An 18,060-nucleotide genomic window follows, 5' to 3' on the forward strand; every position below is an offset into this window, starting at 1 on the left:
GGCAAATCACAGAATTCCCGTATAATTTCCTGCACTCTCCCTCTTGAGTGATGCTGTTTCCTGCTTTATTAGCAATGCAAAGGCATTTGTCTGCTTTATAACAAATAATGGATAACATTGAAAAGAATTAGAATTTAGATCACTTAATTTTGTTCATGTTGAACCTGTACATAGTCCCCAAATAAGGGGGTATTGCATGCTATAAAATCAGAAAAGTTGTGCATTAGGGTTATCCTTTCACTATATTTGTTCTATTTGTATGCTGAGAAAATAATCCATGAAACTGGATTATCTGAAGAAGGAAGTGGCATTAGGAGAAGGAAGACTCATTGACAAGCATGTTATTTGCATATGGCACAGCCTTGTTGCTCAAAGTGAAGAGAGCTAATTAATCCAGATCTTCCTAAGGAAGACTACAGTCTTTACGATGGATTACACCTCAACATAAAGAAAACAAAAGAGCGAAATCATCACAATTGGACCAATAAACAACATCACAAAGGAAGTTTTGAAGTTGCCAAGAATTCCATTTTACTTGAATCTACAATTATCACCTATGAAAGCAGCAGTCAAGAAATCAAACAACAAAAGCACTGGACAGCTGAGTTTCAAAAAGACTCTTTAAAGTGTTTAAGAGTGTGTTAGGCAGGGTTCTCTAGAGAATAAAAACAACAACAGGACACTTATGATTATATATATAATATATAAGGTTTATACAGCAAAAAGGACTACAACAACTAATTAGTCTTGTTGTTAAAGAATACTACATAGTTTAAAATCAGGAAAAGTACATGGAATAGATAATATATTAAAGGGCCTTCAACTCACACCGACTGCTGGTCTAAGGTCAAGGAACCAGACAGTGGAATCTGCCCTCAGGCAAGACAAGCAGAGTTGGCCTTCAAGCAACAGACAACAGGAAGATGAGAAGTTGAGGCAAAGCAGAGTAGCATGGGAACATACAGAAGCAGGTCCCAATAGAATCTCAAGCTCCAGTGATGCACACATGGTGACATGATTCACCAGCAGTAGGTCTTGCTGGAGCCTCAAGCTGTACTGATCCATGGTAAAGTGACATGATCCATGGGTTGGCTCAGCCTACAGCTAGTGCAGCACACTGTTGAGGCAAAGGACTAGCTCAAGCAGCAGCGTGCTGGTCTGATCATCAGGGAGAAAGAGGAAGAGACTGCTGTCGCAGAGCCATTTATCTCAGTTGTCCTCTAATAAAGCTGTGACCTGATTAAACTCTGCCCACATGTTCCTATGGGAGCCTAGTTGGCACAATAACCTAATCATCACAAAGAGTAAAGATGTAACTGTAAAGATTAAGGTGCACTTTGGCTGTCATGGTATTTTCAATCATATTGCATGCATTTGAAAGCTGGACAAAGAATAAAGTCCAAAGAAGAATGGACCTATTTGAATTATAATGTTGGCAATATACTGTACATACCATGGACTTCCAAATGCATCAAATCTGTATTGGAAGAAATAGAATAATCCTGTGGGGATGAAAAGACTTTGTGTCATATACTTTGAGCAGGTTATTAAGAGGTATTGGAGAAAGATAGTGTGTTTGGTAAAATAAAGGATCAATTAAAAAGGGGAAGACCTTCAGGTGGTGGATCAACATAGTGGCTGCATAAATGGATTCAAACATAACAAGCACTGTGAAGATGGGGCAGAAGTAAGCAGTGTTTTCATGTTTTGTACATAGCCTTAGTATGAGTCAGAATGACCTCATGACACCTTAGAACAACATTTACTAAATGTGTGTTGTTTGATAGATACCATGCTAAAAGGTTTACTTAGCCACCTTATCTTCTTTGATTTTCAGGACAATTTTATTAAGTAAGGAACATTACACTATCCCCACCCCAGGTAAGAAAATTTAGACTTAGAGAAAATGTACATTTGCCAGAGGTCACACAGATTTGGACCTATGTGAGTTTGAGAACTTGCCCTTTTCCCTTTGTGCATTTCTGCCTTTAGGTGGAACTTTGATATCTTATTATTAATTCAGGAGTATTGCTGTCATAGTGGATTATGCATTTATTTGCTAGCCACAAAGTCAGTAGCTCTAATCCACTAGCTTTTTTACAAGAGAAAGATGAAATTTTCTGCTGCTATAAAGCTTTAAAGTCTCAGAAACCAAAAGAGGCCATACTACTCAGATTTATAGGGTCACTGTGAGTCTGCCCTGGCTCAATCAATGGCAGTGACTTTTACTTTGTAGTGTTTCGTTTGGGGTGTGGTGTGAGAAGAATACTTTATTCAAGTCCAAATACAGATCTGGTTTTAAGTAAAAATTGTGAGTTCAGTAGTAATGAAAGTAACTATCAAAATGGGAGCCCTGGTGGCAAAGTGGTTCCCAGTTGGACTTCTAACAGCAAGGTCAGAAGTTCAAAATCACAAGCAGCTCCGCAGGAGAAAGATGGGGCTTTCCAATGCTTGGGTGAAGAGTTACAGTCTCAGAAACTCCTATATGGTTGCTCTGAATCTGTATAGAGTTGATGGTAATTAGTTTTTGTTGGTGGTGTTTGTTTGTTTCCAAATGAGGAAATATGGTTGAGAGATAGCAAGCATGGGAAGACGCCACAGCAATAGCTGGAGAGGTTCTACTAGGAGGAGTGTCCTGCACTCTTTGGAAGTGAGAAAATCAACTTTAAATCTAAGTAGACAAAATTTCTTAAAGTAGAAGATTCTACTTTACAGGTCACTCCTGTGTGCTCCCCACCTCCCTAGCACAGCCAAATTTCCTGGCCCCTGAGGTAACCCAAGCAGCCCAGGTTTAATCTTGTTGACCTCGGGGGGTTCTGGGTGGATAGCAGACTGCATGGTCAGGTTGGTATAGACATTTTCAATACCCATGAAAAGATTTTTGCCATTGTTTCCTCCTTTTTTGTTTCCTTCTCTGGTGCTCTCCTTTCTCTGACCTCCCTCACCACGTGGAACACACACACACAATAACACTTCCAAAGGAGTAAGAACTATGTACATAGTAATCTTTATTACTTTATATTATTTTATTTGGGTTTTGTACAATTGATCTATTATAATACCTTTTTTTCTAGTTCACTCCCCACTTCCTCTTCCAGTGCAGCCCCACCCTCCTGAGAATATGCATTGCTTCCAAGGCAAAAACAGCAGGCCTATGGATTCAGGCAGACTGCACCCTAAACATGATTTGTTTTTCTTTTCATCCTCTAGGTGTACAGAATCACCCACATTCATCCTGAAATAGCATCAGAACGCCAGCCCTCACATACAAGCCACATCTAAGTGTTTTGTTTCTTTTGTCTCTCCTCTTATCTTCACACTCATTCTTCTTGCCCTTCCTTTTATCTTTGTCTTTTTCTTCCTGATTTTTATCTTCTTCTCCTTCTATTTCCTTCCTTTTCTTTTTTTACTCTTTTCTTCATTAATTATTCATCTGAACACATCTCACTGTCATTAAGTCAGTGCTGATGCACAGTGACACCCTGTGAGCTTCTAAGACTGTATCTGTTTACAGGAGTAGAAAGCCAAGTCTTTCCCACAAAGAGCTGCTGGTGGGTTTGAATTGTCAACCATGTGGATTACAGCCCAACTCATAAACACTACACCAGCAGAACTACATATATACATATATATAAATGCTCTTCCTCTGATATCAATATTTGCTTACACGATTCTCCTGTCTCACCCATCATCTCATTCTGCTATTCCTTTTTCATAGTGAAATATGGTTTCATGAAACCTATTAATTCTGATAGCCTATCTTTAAATATATTTTTACAAATCTCTTGACTTATCCAGATGGCTTTTACTATTACTATTGTTACTTTTATTTTATGTTCCCACTTATTTCCTCCCACTTTTCCCACATACCCATCTCTCTCCCCATTTTGCCATTTCATCATGGTATGTTTTCTTTGAGGGGGGAGTTCCTCTTAGACCTCACCAGACCTCACTAGACAGAGGCAACTACCTCTACATGACCTAGCAGCACATACACCACTGATACCTACAACACAATGCAGCAGAAATAGTCAACCCCAATACAACCATAAAAAAAAAAAATCAAGGAAAATAAACACAAATCAAAAATCACCAAACTCGAATAGAGTAGTAAAAATAGAGTCTCTGGAGCTACCAGGATCAGAATTCATAAGAATGATGTTTAGGTTCTTTCAAGAGATGTGAAGAACAATCATGAGAACAATAGAAGAAATTAAAAACCTAATTGATGCTTCACTTTGATGGCTGCTTGTTTGAAGGCAAGTCTAAGACCCGAGATGCTCACAGATGCTAATCTTTCTGATAGCCAGGCTCTATCTAATATTTTTGTCACATTTTACTCAAGCACCCACATCTTTACTGATCTCTTCATGAGGGTGAGCATCAAGTGAACCATAAGACAATGGAACTCTTATACACTGCTGGGCTTGTAAATATGCATAACTATTGTGGGAAGTAATATGGCACTACCTAAAGCAACTGGAAATAGAAATACCATGAGACCCAGAAATACCTTTGCTGGTCATATACCCCAAAGAAGTAAGAGACAAAGCAGGAACAGATATCTACTCCCCTATGTTCATTGTAACACAGTTCACAATGCCCTTCAGTACAAGAATGGATAAAGAACTATAGTACATACACGCCATGGAATACTATGCATCTCTAAAAAAACAAAAGTGAGACCATGAAATTCCTCGTGACATGGATGAACCTGGAAATGACTATGCTGAGTGAAGTTGTCAATCATCAGAGGACAAATATTGTATGAGTCCACAGCTGTAAGGACATACACCAAAGTGAAAACAGCCTTCTGTTCCCAGGTCACGTACTCTATCTAGTTTAGTCTCCCAGCAATGAGGTAGGAATCCTGCCTATTGCCCATGAACCTTCTATCAACCCCTTTATTTGAACATCTTAAAAAACATTTTGACAGGGGAGGCCTCACTTTAGCTGGGGTCAGTTTTGCAAGATGGGGATTAGGGAGAAGATCAAAGAGTGATAAAACATTGCTCTAAGGTCACTACAAATCAGCAGGTGTTCCTACAAGAGTGATAAGGAAACTTTACGGTAACCTCAGGTCAAGACAGGAGGGGGTGTGGGTACATGTCTGTTTCTTAGAATGGGGTTACACTTCTGTTTGTTGGTAAACCATATGGAGCAACCTGCCATTGAGAACAAACACTTAACAATACATATATAGAATCCAAGGGGAGGATATGCCCAGTACTATGTTCATAATTGGACATTTTTGATCTAGTTTCTATCTAGCCTTGATAATCCAGGTCATGTGCTACAGACAACTTGAAAGGACTCTGCCCTTTCAAGTTGCACAACAATTTCAAAGACCACACCAGAAGAATTTGCTATGGAAACCCCACTAAGCAAACTATGTTTTACTTCAAACTAACTTGTAGCAGATTTAAGAAGTTGACAAAGTCCGTAGGACTTAAGGCTTAAATGTCCTAGTGTAAGAAGAAGCAGATGACTGATATCTGAAGGGTATGGAATGGGCAGTCCATTGGACTTTGGTTTTGATCTCTTGCTTTAAGAGTGCCCAATAATGGTGGACTACTCTGTGTTTACTATTTTAATGCGGTCTCTCTTTCTTTCTTTTTTTATATCTTAGTGCTTTATTTATTTGTTTTAAATTTATTATTATTTCAATCATTTTATTGGGGCTCATACAACTCATCACAATCCATACATACATCAATTGTGTAAAGCAAACTTATACATTTGTTGCCCTCATCATTCTTAAAATTCGCTTTCCACTTGGGTTCCTGGAATTAGCTCCTCATTTTCCTTTTTCCCCTCCCCCTCCCTCCCCACCCCCCCACTCATGAACCCTTAATAATTTATAATTATCATTATATCTTATCTTACACTGCCAGACGTCTCCCTTCACCCACCCTTCTGTTGTTCATCCCCCAGAGAGGAGGTTATATGTAGATCCCCGTGATCAATTCCCCTTTCTACGCCCCGCCCCCTCCCGGTATCGCCACTCTCACCAGTGGTCCTGAGGGGTTCATCTGTCCTAGATTCCCTGTGTTTCCAGTTCCCATCTGTACCGCTGTGCATCCTCTGGTCTAACCAGGTTTGCAAGGTAGAATTGGGATCATGGCAGTTGGGGGGAGGAAACGTTTAAGAACTAGAGGAAGGTTGTGAGTTTCATTATTGCTATACTGAAGCCTGAGTGACTCCTCTCCTCCCCACTACCCCTCTGCAAGGTATTTCCAGGTGTCTACAGATGGGCCTTGGGTCCCCATAACCTGTGCTACCCTAATTCACGATGATATGGTCTCCCCCACCCCTCCCATCCCCCACCTTTGCTGCTTGAAGCCTGGTCCCTTCGGCCCTTCATGATCACACATATTGGTGTGCTGCTTCCATGTGGGCTTTTTTGCTTCAGGGCTAGATGGCCGCTTGGTTACTTTCAAACCTTTAAGTCCCCAGACGCTATAGGTCTTGATAGCCAGTCACTATTAGCCTTCTTCACCACACTTACTTATGCACACATTTGTTTTCAGTGTTTATGTGGGGAAGGTGGTCACACAATGATGGTTTTTGTTCTTTGGTGTCTGCTACCTGATCCCTTCAACACCTCGTGTTCACACAGTGTTGTGTGCTTCGGGCTTTGTTGCTTTCGAGCTAGATGGCCATTTGTTTGCCTTCAAGCCTTTAAGACCCCAGACACCACTATATATTTTGAAAGCCGGGCACCATCAGCTTTTACACCACATTTGCTTATGCACACGTCTGTCTTTAGCGATCATATTGGGAAGGTGGGTATCATGAAATGACCATTTAGCTGAGCAAGGTGCTCTTGTATTAGGAGGAAGAGGCCCAATGTCCATGCGCATGAGGAGGCCCAATGTCCATCTGCCACCCTACTACTAAACCTATAAATGTATGCACATAGGTCCATTTCCCCCATAATCTTAAATATATTTACATATGTACATGTCTGTATTTAGGCTTCTATGTGTGCCCTTTGCCTCCTACTACTTTCCATTACCTTACGCTTTCCTCCTGTCCCACTACCATGTTCAGCCTTCATTCTGGTTTCAGTAATTCCTCTCAGTTACCCTGCCCTTGGTCACTCCCTACTAGTCCTCCCATCCCCTCCCTGCCATTGGTTTTGAACCACTCATTGTTCCCTTGTCCCTGGGTTGGCCATCACCTCCTCCCTTCCCCTACCTCCCACACTCTCATGTCCCTCCGGGACTGTTGGTCCTTTTATTTTCTTCTCACATTTTTTTGTCCAACCTCTCTTATCTAGGTGGATCTGCAGATATATTAATATGTGCATAAAATTGGGGATGGCTTTGACAGCACAGTACCAAAGTGGCTCATAAGAACATGGGGATGACAGCAGCAGCACTGACAAGCTAACAAATGAAAAAAACACTGACATAGAAAATTTAAAAGAAGAGAAAAAAGAAAAAAACCCAAAACAAATAGGCAGGAAAAAAAAGCAAAAGAGAAAAAGGGAAAAAAAAAAAGCCTGTTAGTAGTTCAAGGTCTGTTCGTTGACCTTTAGGAGTCTAATGGGGTGCCACATCCTGGCCCCAAAGTCTATCCTTTGTACTCCCTCAGGACCTCCTTGCTCTGCTTCCCCCGCTGCTCCATTGCACGCCCCCAGTGTTTTGCCTCAGTGTGGTGGGGTCAGCTCAGTCACACATCCCACACTGTGTCTCTGGTGCTGTGTCTCTCTTTCTTTAAATGACATTTATTAGTCTGTCAAGCATAGTTTTGCCTTTGTGAATGAAGGCTGTTAAACATTTGCCCTATCCCCAGCCCACATTGTCTGTGTTAACAGTGTCCAGTCACTTAAGCTTTTACTCTGCCTAAGTCAACAATTCATGTTTTCCAGTATGAAAATCTTGCCTATACATGTACATTTTCCTTTTGTCAGCAGTGTTTTAAATTCTGTACCATTGTCTAAATTAATGATACTATCATCAATAAAATTACTCTATGCCCCATGAGGATGATTTATAATGTTCTCTATCATAAAATGATAATCATGTTTCTAAAGTGAACCAGAGACACATATAAACCAAACATATTAATGATTTGGGGCTCACACTTAATTCTAGCCCCAATGTAAGAACAATTAGTTCTTATAACATGGCCCTGCTCGATGCTTACCCTCATCAAGAGATCACTGAAGACATAGTGCTATATCAAAGTGTGGTGAAGAAACCAGATGCTGGCAGGATATCAGAAATAATAGCATCTGAGGGATTAAAGCCTTGTTTTAAAACAAGCATCCAAACTAAATGAGGTATCAACTAAGTCCACAGAGAAGAAGCACACCAGCTTGTGCCATCCAAAGTTTGTAAATAATAAAATCCAAATCTGAATAAGGGAATGATAGCTGATCTTAAATTTTGAATACCTGGTTTGCAGAAAGTTTTGGATGACAGTGCAACCCCAAATTTATTTGTAGGGTCCCCACATGGATTAAGCTTCTAAGCATAGTGTAGTTCTCAGATAGCCTTGCTATGAGAGAGAGAACACTGTAAAGTTGATTATTGCAGATGTAATTAAGTTAAAATGCAATATCTCCAGTTGACTACTGATGGGCTTTGGGTCTCCACTCTGCCCACTCCCTCATTCCCACTGATATGCTTTTTGTTTGTTTGTTTGTTTTGTTTTGGGCCTTTGATGCTGATACCTGATCCCATCAACACCTCATGATCACACAGGGTGGTGTGCTTCTTCCATGGGGGCTTTGTTGCTTCTCAGTTAGATGGCTGCTTATTTATCTTCAAGCCTTTAAGATCACAGAAACTATATCTTTTGATAGCTGGGCACCATTGGCTTTCTTCGCCACATTTGCTTATGCACCCATTTTGTCTCTAGCAATCGTGTCAGGGAAGGTGAACATCACAGAGTGTCGTGTTAGTAGAACAAATTGTTCTTGTGTTGAGGGCGTACTTGAGTGGAGCCTCAATGTCCTTCTGCTACCATAATACTTTAAAATAAGTATATGTAGCTAGATCTATCTCTCTGTCATTCAAGTGGACACCCCTTGTCAGAATGGTCACAAGGAAGAGAAGAGCCAGTCAGGGTGCAGTGTAGCACCAGTGAAACACACAACCTTCCTCTAGTTTTTTAATGTTTTTCCCCCTACCACAATTCTATCATACAAATCTGGCTAGACCAGAAAATGTATAATAGTACAGATAAGAGCTCACAACACATGGAATCCAGAACATATAAACTGCTCAGGACCAATAAGGAGAGCAGCGATACTAGGAGGGTAAGGTAGGGGTGGTGGTGAGTAAGGGGGAACCAATCACAATGATCGATATATGGCCCCCTCCTAGGGGGGCAGACAGCAGAAAAGTGGGTGAAATTGGTGTAAGACCTGAAAAAAAGAAAAGAATAATTTATGAATTATCAAGGGGACATGGGGAAGTGTGGGGAGGGGAGGAAGGGGGGAAAATGCGCAGCTGATGCCAGGGCCTCAAGTAGAAAGAAAATGTTTTGATAAAGATGATGACAACATATGTACAGATGTGTTCGACACAATGGATATATGTATGGATTGTGATAAGAGCGGTAAGAACCCCTAATAAAATAAAAAGAGCAGCAAGAAAAAAAAATCTTCTTTTTGACCAATTTTGAAGTTGTTTCAGTTTTTCAAATTTTCTGTTTTATTTTTGATTAAGTTTTTTTTCCTCACTGTTTTGTTCTTTTTGTTTTGCTTGTTTGTTGTATTTTTGCTTCCTGTTTGTGTTTTGTATATGAAATCCAGGATAGGTAAATCTCTGGAGACACTAACTGGATTAATAATTATATAGGGGCATGGCAGGGGACATCCGGGTGAAGTGCAAAGCTATCACAAATGAGTACAAGAAAGAAGAAAATTATTTGAAATTAATTTTGGTGATGATTGCACAACTCTTCTTAAATGATTGAACTGTTATATGATATGTGACTTATCTGCCAATAAAACTTTAAAACATTAAAATGGAAATATATCCATTAGGAAACCCCCCGACCCACACAAAGCTGTCAGTTACTTTGTACTTACTGAATACCATACACTGTTGTAGGCTTTTGAATCTATTGTATTTGCATCTATTGTCTCTAATCCTATAGGCTAGGTATCCTCATCTCCATTTAGAGATATAAAAAGTAAGGTTCTAAAGAGTTATGCATGTCACTCAGTTTCTGAAACAATTGGTGGTTAGATAAGGATTGTCATCTTCATCTTTTAGATCCCAAATATCATCAATTTTCCATTTTACATAATATCTTTCCTTTTATATATAAATATAAGTGTATGGCATATACTAAAATTATAACAATAACACCAACACCTTCTTACCTAGTATAAAGCATGGCATCAAATGAAACTAAGGAGCTACCCAATAAAGAAGCAAACAGACTATCTTTAAGCGTTTTTTTCTACAAAGATATTCAAGGTACTTAAGAACTAATGAAATCTAGAAACAATTCAGAAAAGTGGTTATATGAAGTCCTCCTGCTCACTCTCTTTTGCTCCCTCCCTTAGTCTCTATTTGCTTCCCTGACAATCAGCGTGGATTATTTATCTATTTTCCATTTTCTGAATTCTGTTGACGAGCCACCCAGCACTGATTCAGTGGAGCTGGACCTTCACTGGGGACCCAGGGCTCAGCAGCTGCTGTAGCTCTGCATTTGCCTACAGCAATGTGCCAGCTGTCTCCAGCTGCATTACACCACAGTAATGTGAACAACTGGAAGCAATAATGTGTCTCCCCATTTGCCTAACAATACCAACATGGACAATAACTCAGAAGACTGAAGATTTGTGCTGTAATTTAATAAACCCCATGCACATTTCTACAATTGAGTATCACATCTGTGCAATGGATCCTAGAAGTGTAATATTCTTTTATAAGGGACCATTAACCAATCTTAAGTTTATAGGTTTCCTTAAATCTTTTTCATCAGCTGTTAAACTATAGTAAAGAGATAATTGCTTCTTATGAGACAAGGGATAGTAAAATACAAAGACTGTGATTAAACGTCAATCAATTAAGGATTATAATATAATCAAAACGCTGACTGATGATTAAAATGAGCCCTTTCTCAGAGAATTGCATAAGCAATATTAAGAATTATTTTTGTAAGTCAGTACACTTCAATTAGATTATATTGTATATGGGCCCTTGCTGTATAACAACAACAACAAAAAATCCTAAGAATCATTCCTCAAGTGCAAAAGATGTCAAAATTGGTACTGAACTTCTGTACTAAACATGATTTCTTTCTTTCTTTCTTCTTAGCTTCTCATTTTACTATCCTCCAGGCTCCAGAATTTTAAGTCTTTTTCAGAGCATAATAGAGAATGGCATATTTGTTTCAGCTAGTATTCCACTAGTGTGTCCAGATGGGCAACAGTTTATGAAAATAGGTCATGTCATAAACCACCAAACAAACAAACAACAATGCAATTGAGGTAACAAAACACTCACCAGAACTTTGAGCCCCAGAAAGGAGCTCTGGGAATATTTATAAAATATAGTGCTTTAAGCTTTCCTGAAATTGTCCCATAAAGAATTGCCTCCTTTAAAGGTCAGGGCATGCTCTGCCTGGGAAGATATTGGCCTGATGCAGCAACGTTACAAGGAGCACAAAATAGTCCACGTTGTTCATTCCAGTCTTCCAGAGGTCACATCATTAACCATCAGTATCTCTGCTTTGAACTAGAGTTATGCTGGATGATCTGGGCTAATTACACCAAGTTTGGAAGCCTAGAAAATCATGGAAGACAAAGCGATGCACTTTCTTTATTCTGTGGCTGCCATAATTCTCCTTAAGCACGTTATTGGGAATATGACATTTTTGTTTGTTTGTTTTTATGTGCTAAACTGCTGCTTCTTCAGATCTTCCCTCCCATATTGCTTTTCCAAATCAATTTTTCTGCTATACCACTTGTACCTGTTCCTTTGGAGGACCAAAGGCAGTCAGATGCTTGGTAGTGGGGTTTTTGTTGTTGTTGTTTTCTGTTTTCAAGGGGGAAGCATTTTGAAGCTTGTTACAACAGCTGGCTTATATAGGTCTTGAAGGAGAAGCATGCATACCCGTGGTAGCACATTTAAAGCTCTAAAGCAGCTGGTAAAGTGAGCAAAGCCCAAAAGGTGCAGGCAACTCACAGTTTTGATAGAAAATATGCTGCAGGAGGCTTGCACAAGAGTGACAGAGACATAATGGATAACTCCCAATGCATCTTGGCTTCTGCCCTCATCACTCTATGGAAACTACTCCAGTGAGGTTCAACTATGACCTAGTTACTTAATTCGATGGATGCTTTTTGGTAAATGTTTTACAGAGCATCTGTGCTGGATTTGTCAGGACACTTGAGTAACATGCAGGAAATCATACTCACCAAATAACAAAGTTGCAACTTAAAATTGGGGAGTTTATCCTAAATTTCAGAATCCTTTAAGTGAGCCAAGATGCCTCTCAACATCACATGGATATTGTGAAGAACGTGTGGATCGAGAAGTAGTAGATTGGCTACCCACTCTTATTTTCCCTCATTTGGAGAACAGACATAACAGTAATGGTATATCAAATATTCATGGACTTCCAAAAGAATAAATACATCTGTCTTAAAGAAGTACAGCCAGAATGCCTCTTGGAAGCCGGGATGGTGAGACTTCATCTGAAGTTATATGGACAGGTTCCTGCAGAAACGAATCCTATTTGACACAGAATAGGGTGACTGAAAAAGAGACCGACTCTTAGTGAAAGGTACTGGCACAGTAGGTGTAACAACGGGCTGAAGCGTAGTAACGACTGTGAGGAGAGCGCTATCTGGCAGTGTTTCCTCCTGTACTATAGAATCTATAGGATCGCGATGGGCCAGAACCAACCCCAGGGCACCGAATAACACCAGTCATACGGACAAAGGGTTGAGAAAGAGGCAAATGATTTGAATGCATTCAAGGATCAGAAGAAAACTTTTAATAATCCATAATTCATATCTTAAGTGAGATAAAAAAAATACATTACAAGAATATAAAGGAAAGTTGCTCTACAGAACAGGCCCTTGGGGGCAACAGGCCCTGAGGGAAGAGATGAGTCTTGGAAAAACAGAACAGAAAACCAAGTTTGGCTCAAAACCTAGACAGAAGAGCACCTATCATTGGTTTCTTCATCACTACACAAGGGAGCTACATTCTTTACCATGACAAGGAATCTTTGAGGTTTATTTTCTGACCAAATACATTCAGTGAAACTTCACACTTTCAGACAACAGTTGAGTAGAGTGAAGCTAGAAGCTGAACATGAGGTGTATGAGGAATTCTACACTATCAGCGATGGAATGTTTATCTTCTGTACTCTGTTCTTTGTTCTAGATATAGAATGCCATATTCTTACATGTCCCTCTATCCCCCAACTCTAGATTTTCCTGGAGAGCCTAAGGTGCCACGTATACAATAGTTCCAAGTACAGAGACATGTGGAAATTCTCTAAGTGAATATACCAGCTTCCTGCCAACTTACTCTTTGGTGAAGTCCATGAGTTAAGACCCATTCTTGTAGACAGGGCTTCCAATCGTCTCTGTAGTTCTTTTATTAATTATGAATACATGACTATGAGTAATTCTTTCAAAATAAATAGAAATAAACACAAAAGAAGTATAGATAACTCAAATGAGGGCAAGAAGAGCAAACTGAAATTAATGCTTTCAGAGAGAGAAGAGAATGTATTGCATCAGCAAAATAAAACACCTAAATAAACTCCTCATGAGAAAAACACTAAAATGACTAGAAGATAAAACCAGGAAATTTGCCTATAGTGTAAAAAGAGATAATAGATGGAAAATAGTAGTTAAAAAATAGATTGTAACATCTTATGTGTGGAAGGACCAGAATTAGCAATTTTGAAAAAAATTTTTTTTAAATCAATCCAATGGCCATCAAGTTAATTCCACCTCACATCTACCCCCAAGGATCAGAGTAGAATTACTCCACAGAGTAGTAATCTTTATGGAAGCATACTGCTACATCTTTCCCCCAGAGAATGACTGACAGGTTTGAGTCATCAACATTTTAATTAATAGTCAAGTACCTAAAAATGCTCTTTTTAAGAAGTAAAAGGAAAGAAATTGCCAAATAAAATAAAAATATCTCAAAATTGTTAAACATGAGCTTGTCAAAGTCTAACCCAATAAAAGAAAAAATAAGAATCTTAGCTTGTACCCATTACAGTGGAACTCTAGAACACCATGACAAAAAAGGGCGCTAAAAGTTTTTAGATAGAGAGGGGAGAAGAGATCATATGGAAAATATAAAATATTAACACTGCAACAGATCTTCGACAACTCAGGAACTAGAAGACAGTGGAGCAATACTCCTACCACTTCGAAGTTTCTAACCAGTTGTATTAGTCTGGGTTGACTAGAGAAACAAATCTAGAGACACTCCTATATGTGTAAGAGAGAGCTGTATATCAGAGTAATTATACATTAAGAAAGCATTCCATCCCAGTCCAGATCGAGTCCTTAAGGCTGATATTAGCCCATATGTTCGATACTTGTCTATAAATTCCTCTTCAGACTCACATAACACGTGCATTGATGCCGAATGCAGGAAGATCAAAGGTCTTGTGAATCGAGAGGCAGTGGAAGTGCCTCAACAGTGGCGCAGGTCTCCACATGTCTCCTCAAGTTCTCTGAGTGTCTCACAGCAGAAAAGGGAAGGCAGAGAGAGTGGATCTGACCTCCAGTGAGCTATTTATCTCCATAGCACCTCCAGATGAGGTCATCAAGTTGTGAACTGATTGACAGACTAGACTGTACCCCTTATCTCTAGTTGACAGATTGTATAACTGCCACATCAGTCAAGTCTTAGAATAATCTTTTTAAATATAAAGCATTTTAACATATAAGATTTCTTTCTTAGAAAAATATAAGTGGAGAGAAAATGTTTTGAGAATGATGTACAAATGCGCTTTACACAATTGATGTGTGTATGGATTGTGATAACAGTTGTATGAGCCCCTAATAAAATGTTTAAAAAAAAAGAAAGAAAAATTACAGAACCCCCCCCCCAAAAATAAAAAAAATGAAAAAATTTATAACTCCTTGAGTATTGGAGCCTACTATAAATTAGTACTTTTTTACTACCTCTGACAAGGCAAGGAACTTAAAATGCTTAAAAAAGAAAAAGGCTTATTTAACTTTCATCCATTTTTTATGCTATTGTTGTCATGTAACTTAATTAGACATATCAAGCATTGTAAACTCTATAAATTACTGTATTATTAGGTGGTATCCATAAATAAATGGAAAAAAGCTCTGCTGGGCAGAATTTTCCTAGTACTTATTTTTAACTCTAGATAAGTACCATCAACTTGCTTACGTTAGTGCACCCAATGACATCACCTAGGAAGGTTCTCTCTGGCCCAGTGAGTTTTTTTGTAAAAATAGTTTCTCTTGAACCTCGTTTTTTGTGATGGCTGATTTATGAAAACAGCATGCAGTTGTGCAATTTTGTTTCCTGTTTGGGAAAAAGGCCACAAAAACTGTTGTGATGTTGAAAACAGCTTAGAAGGACAGTGCTATAGAAAAAATGCAAGTGTGAGAGTGGTTTTCTCATTTCAAAAAGGGTGAAATGTCGACTGATGACAAACCTCATTCTGGACTTCCATTAACTTCCCAAAGGGACGAAAATGTCAACTCACAGTGCATTTAGTGTTTGTTCCGCTAGGTCAGACTGTTAATTAAGCTTTAAATTTAGAGGTTCTGAAAAGATTATGTAATACTGTTCAACTGAAAAAACCTGATTTGTGGCAGACGGGGGACTGGCTTTGTCACCACAACAATGTACCTGCTCATGCAGCCCACTCAATATGTCGGTTTCTGCCCCAAACCAGCATGCCTCTCTTATTGCCCCATGCACCTGAGTCACCTGACCTCCCTCTGTGTGACTTCTTTTTGTTTCCGTCAATGAAGAGGGATAAGTAAGGACAGTGATTTGATGATGGAGAAGAAGTGAAGGAAAAAACAAGGGAGGTGCTGTCAGTCATCCAAACAATTGAGTTTGAAAAATGTTTCCAGGAATGGAATCCCAGAGTTGAAAACATGTATTAAGAGAATGGAGAGTACTCTGAATGGGATAAGGTTGTTTTGTAAAAAAATGTAAGTCCATAGCTTTGGGGGGAAAACCCATGGGGCTGGGGGGGGCAGGGGCGGTTATGCCTTCATATATTATCAGCATTCATTTAGACTTACTAATTTTCCCCTTTCTGTACCTTTAATTTTTTCCTGTATTTCACACTTCCTTCTCCTATTATTTCCCACTACTTTTCATTTCTTCCTATGGTTTTAAACTTCCTTCTGGTATTAGTTTCCCTCTGGCTGAATAAAACTCCTTTTAATCTCTCTTACCTTGGGGTTTGCTGGTGACAGTTTCCCTGAGCTTCAGTCTTTCCAAAAACATCTTAATTACACATTTATTTTTCACTGGATGTTGACTTTTAGGTTGGTAATTTTCCCTGAAATTATTTCTCTTAAATATGCCATCCAATATCTTCTGCTTCTTTTGATCAAAAGTTAGTGATCGTCTGTTGTACTAATTTTAATATTTTCCTTTTGATTATTGTTTCTGTAGCTCATATATTTGTATTTATACTACTTGAGATCTGTAGCTTGAATCTAATCCTTGGTGCACTTGTTTTCTACATCTGTCTTAGACCAGTAATTGGGTGGCTTAAAACAACATAAATTTATTGCCTCATAGTTCTAAATGCAAGATGTCTGAATTCAATGTGTCAGCAAGGCCATGCCCTCCATACAGTTTTTAAGAAAAGATTCTTCTCTCTTCCTTACTTCTGGTGGTTCTTGGCAATTCTTGGAGTTCCTTGGTTCATAGAAGCATCATTCTAATATCTATACTCATTTTACCTGTGTCTTCCTCTTGTTCTCTTTGAATAAGGACTCATATTAGACCCAGTAGACTCCAGTGTATCTTCATGTTAACTGATAAAAGCTTCAAACATCCAATTTCCAGCAAGGTCTTTTTCACAGGGACTAGGGATTAGGGCTTTACCACGTCATCTTGAGATCTATAATTCAATCCATAACACTTATTGCAGTCAAGTCAGTTCTTACTCATGGCAACTCCATGTGTGTCAGACAAGAAAGTTGTTCCTTAGGGTTTTCTTTTTTAATTAATCATTTTATTGGGAGCTTTTACAGATATTATAACAATCCACAATTCAGTTAGATCAAATATCATTTTACAATTGCTACTACCATCAGTTTCAAAACTTTTTTTCCCTAGATAACATCAAAATATTTATCTAGAATTATTAAAGAAATCACAGCACTTTGGCATTTCAGTAAAACGTTCATGTGTCCAAAGGTAAACATAATCGCATGGTATTTTGATCACTTCATAGGCACGTGAAGGTGGACAATGAGTCAGTGAAGACCAACAGACTACCGCTGCATCTGAATTAGGGTTAGGGCGAAGAACAGATTGCAGAACAAACAAATCTGGCTTTTTGTCTTGGAAGAAGTACAGTCACAGTGAACCTTAGAAGTGAAGATGGCGAGACTTTATCTGTGGGTGTGTTATCTTCTTCTTGAACTCTTTGGAATTGTCTCCCCTTTATCCCCTCCCTTCCCCACCCTACTCCCAGGAACCCTTTATTATTATATTATTATTATTTGCTATATCTTGCACCATCCAATGTATCTTCCACCTGCAATTCTGTTATTCTTTCCTTTCAAGTGGAGTTATAAAGTCATCATTGCTATCAGCTCCCCCTTCCACCCTTACCTTCCCTCTTTACCTGTACCCTCAGGGAATCGTTATTCCAGTTACTGTTTTGGAAGGGTTATCTATCTTGGCTTTTATGCATCATATGCTCTTAATTATTCAAACGAACATAGGCAGATCTAACAAGATTAATGAGGGTGGACATTGGAGACAGGGCATGGTGCCCCAACAGGCTAGACTGGAAAGCACAGGTTTTTCTTGCTCGGTATATTTTAATTTGTTCTTCATCAGTGGATTGATGTTGTTGCTGTTTTGTTGTACA

Source organism: Echinops telfairi, unplaced genomic scaffold (genome assembly GCF_000313985.2).
Source record: "Echinops telfairi isolate 266 unplaced genomic scaffold, ASM31398v2 ScPeMD7_7467;HRSCAF=8505_0, whole genome shotgun sequence".
NCBI classification, from domain to species: Eukaryota; Metazoa; Chordata; class Mammalia; order Afrosoricida; family Tenrecidae; genus Echinops; species Echinops telfairi.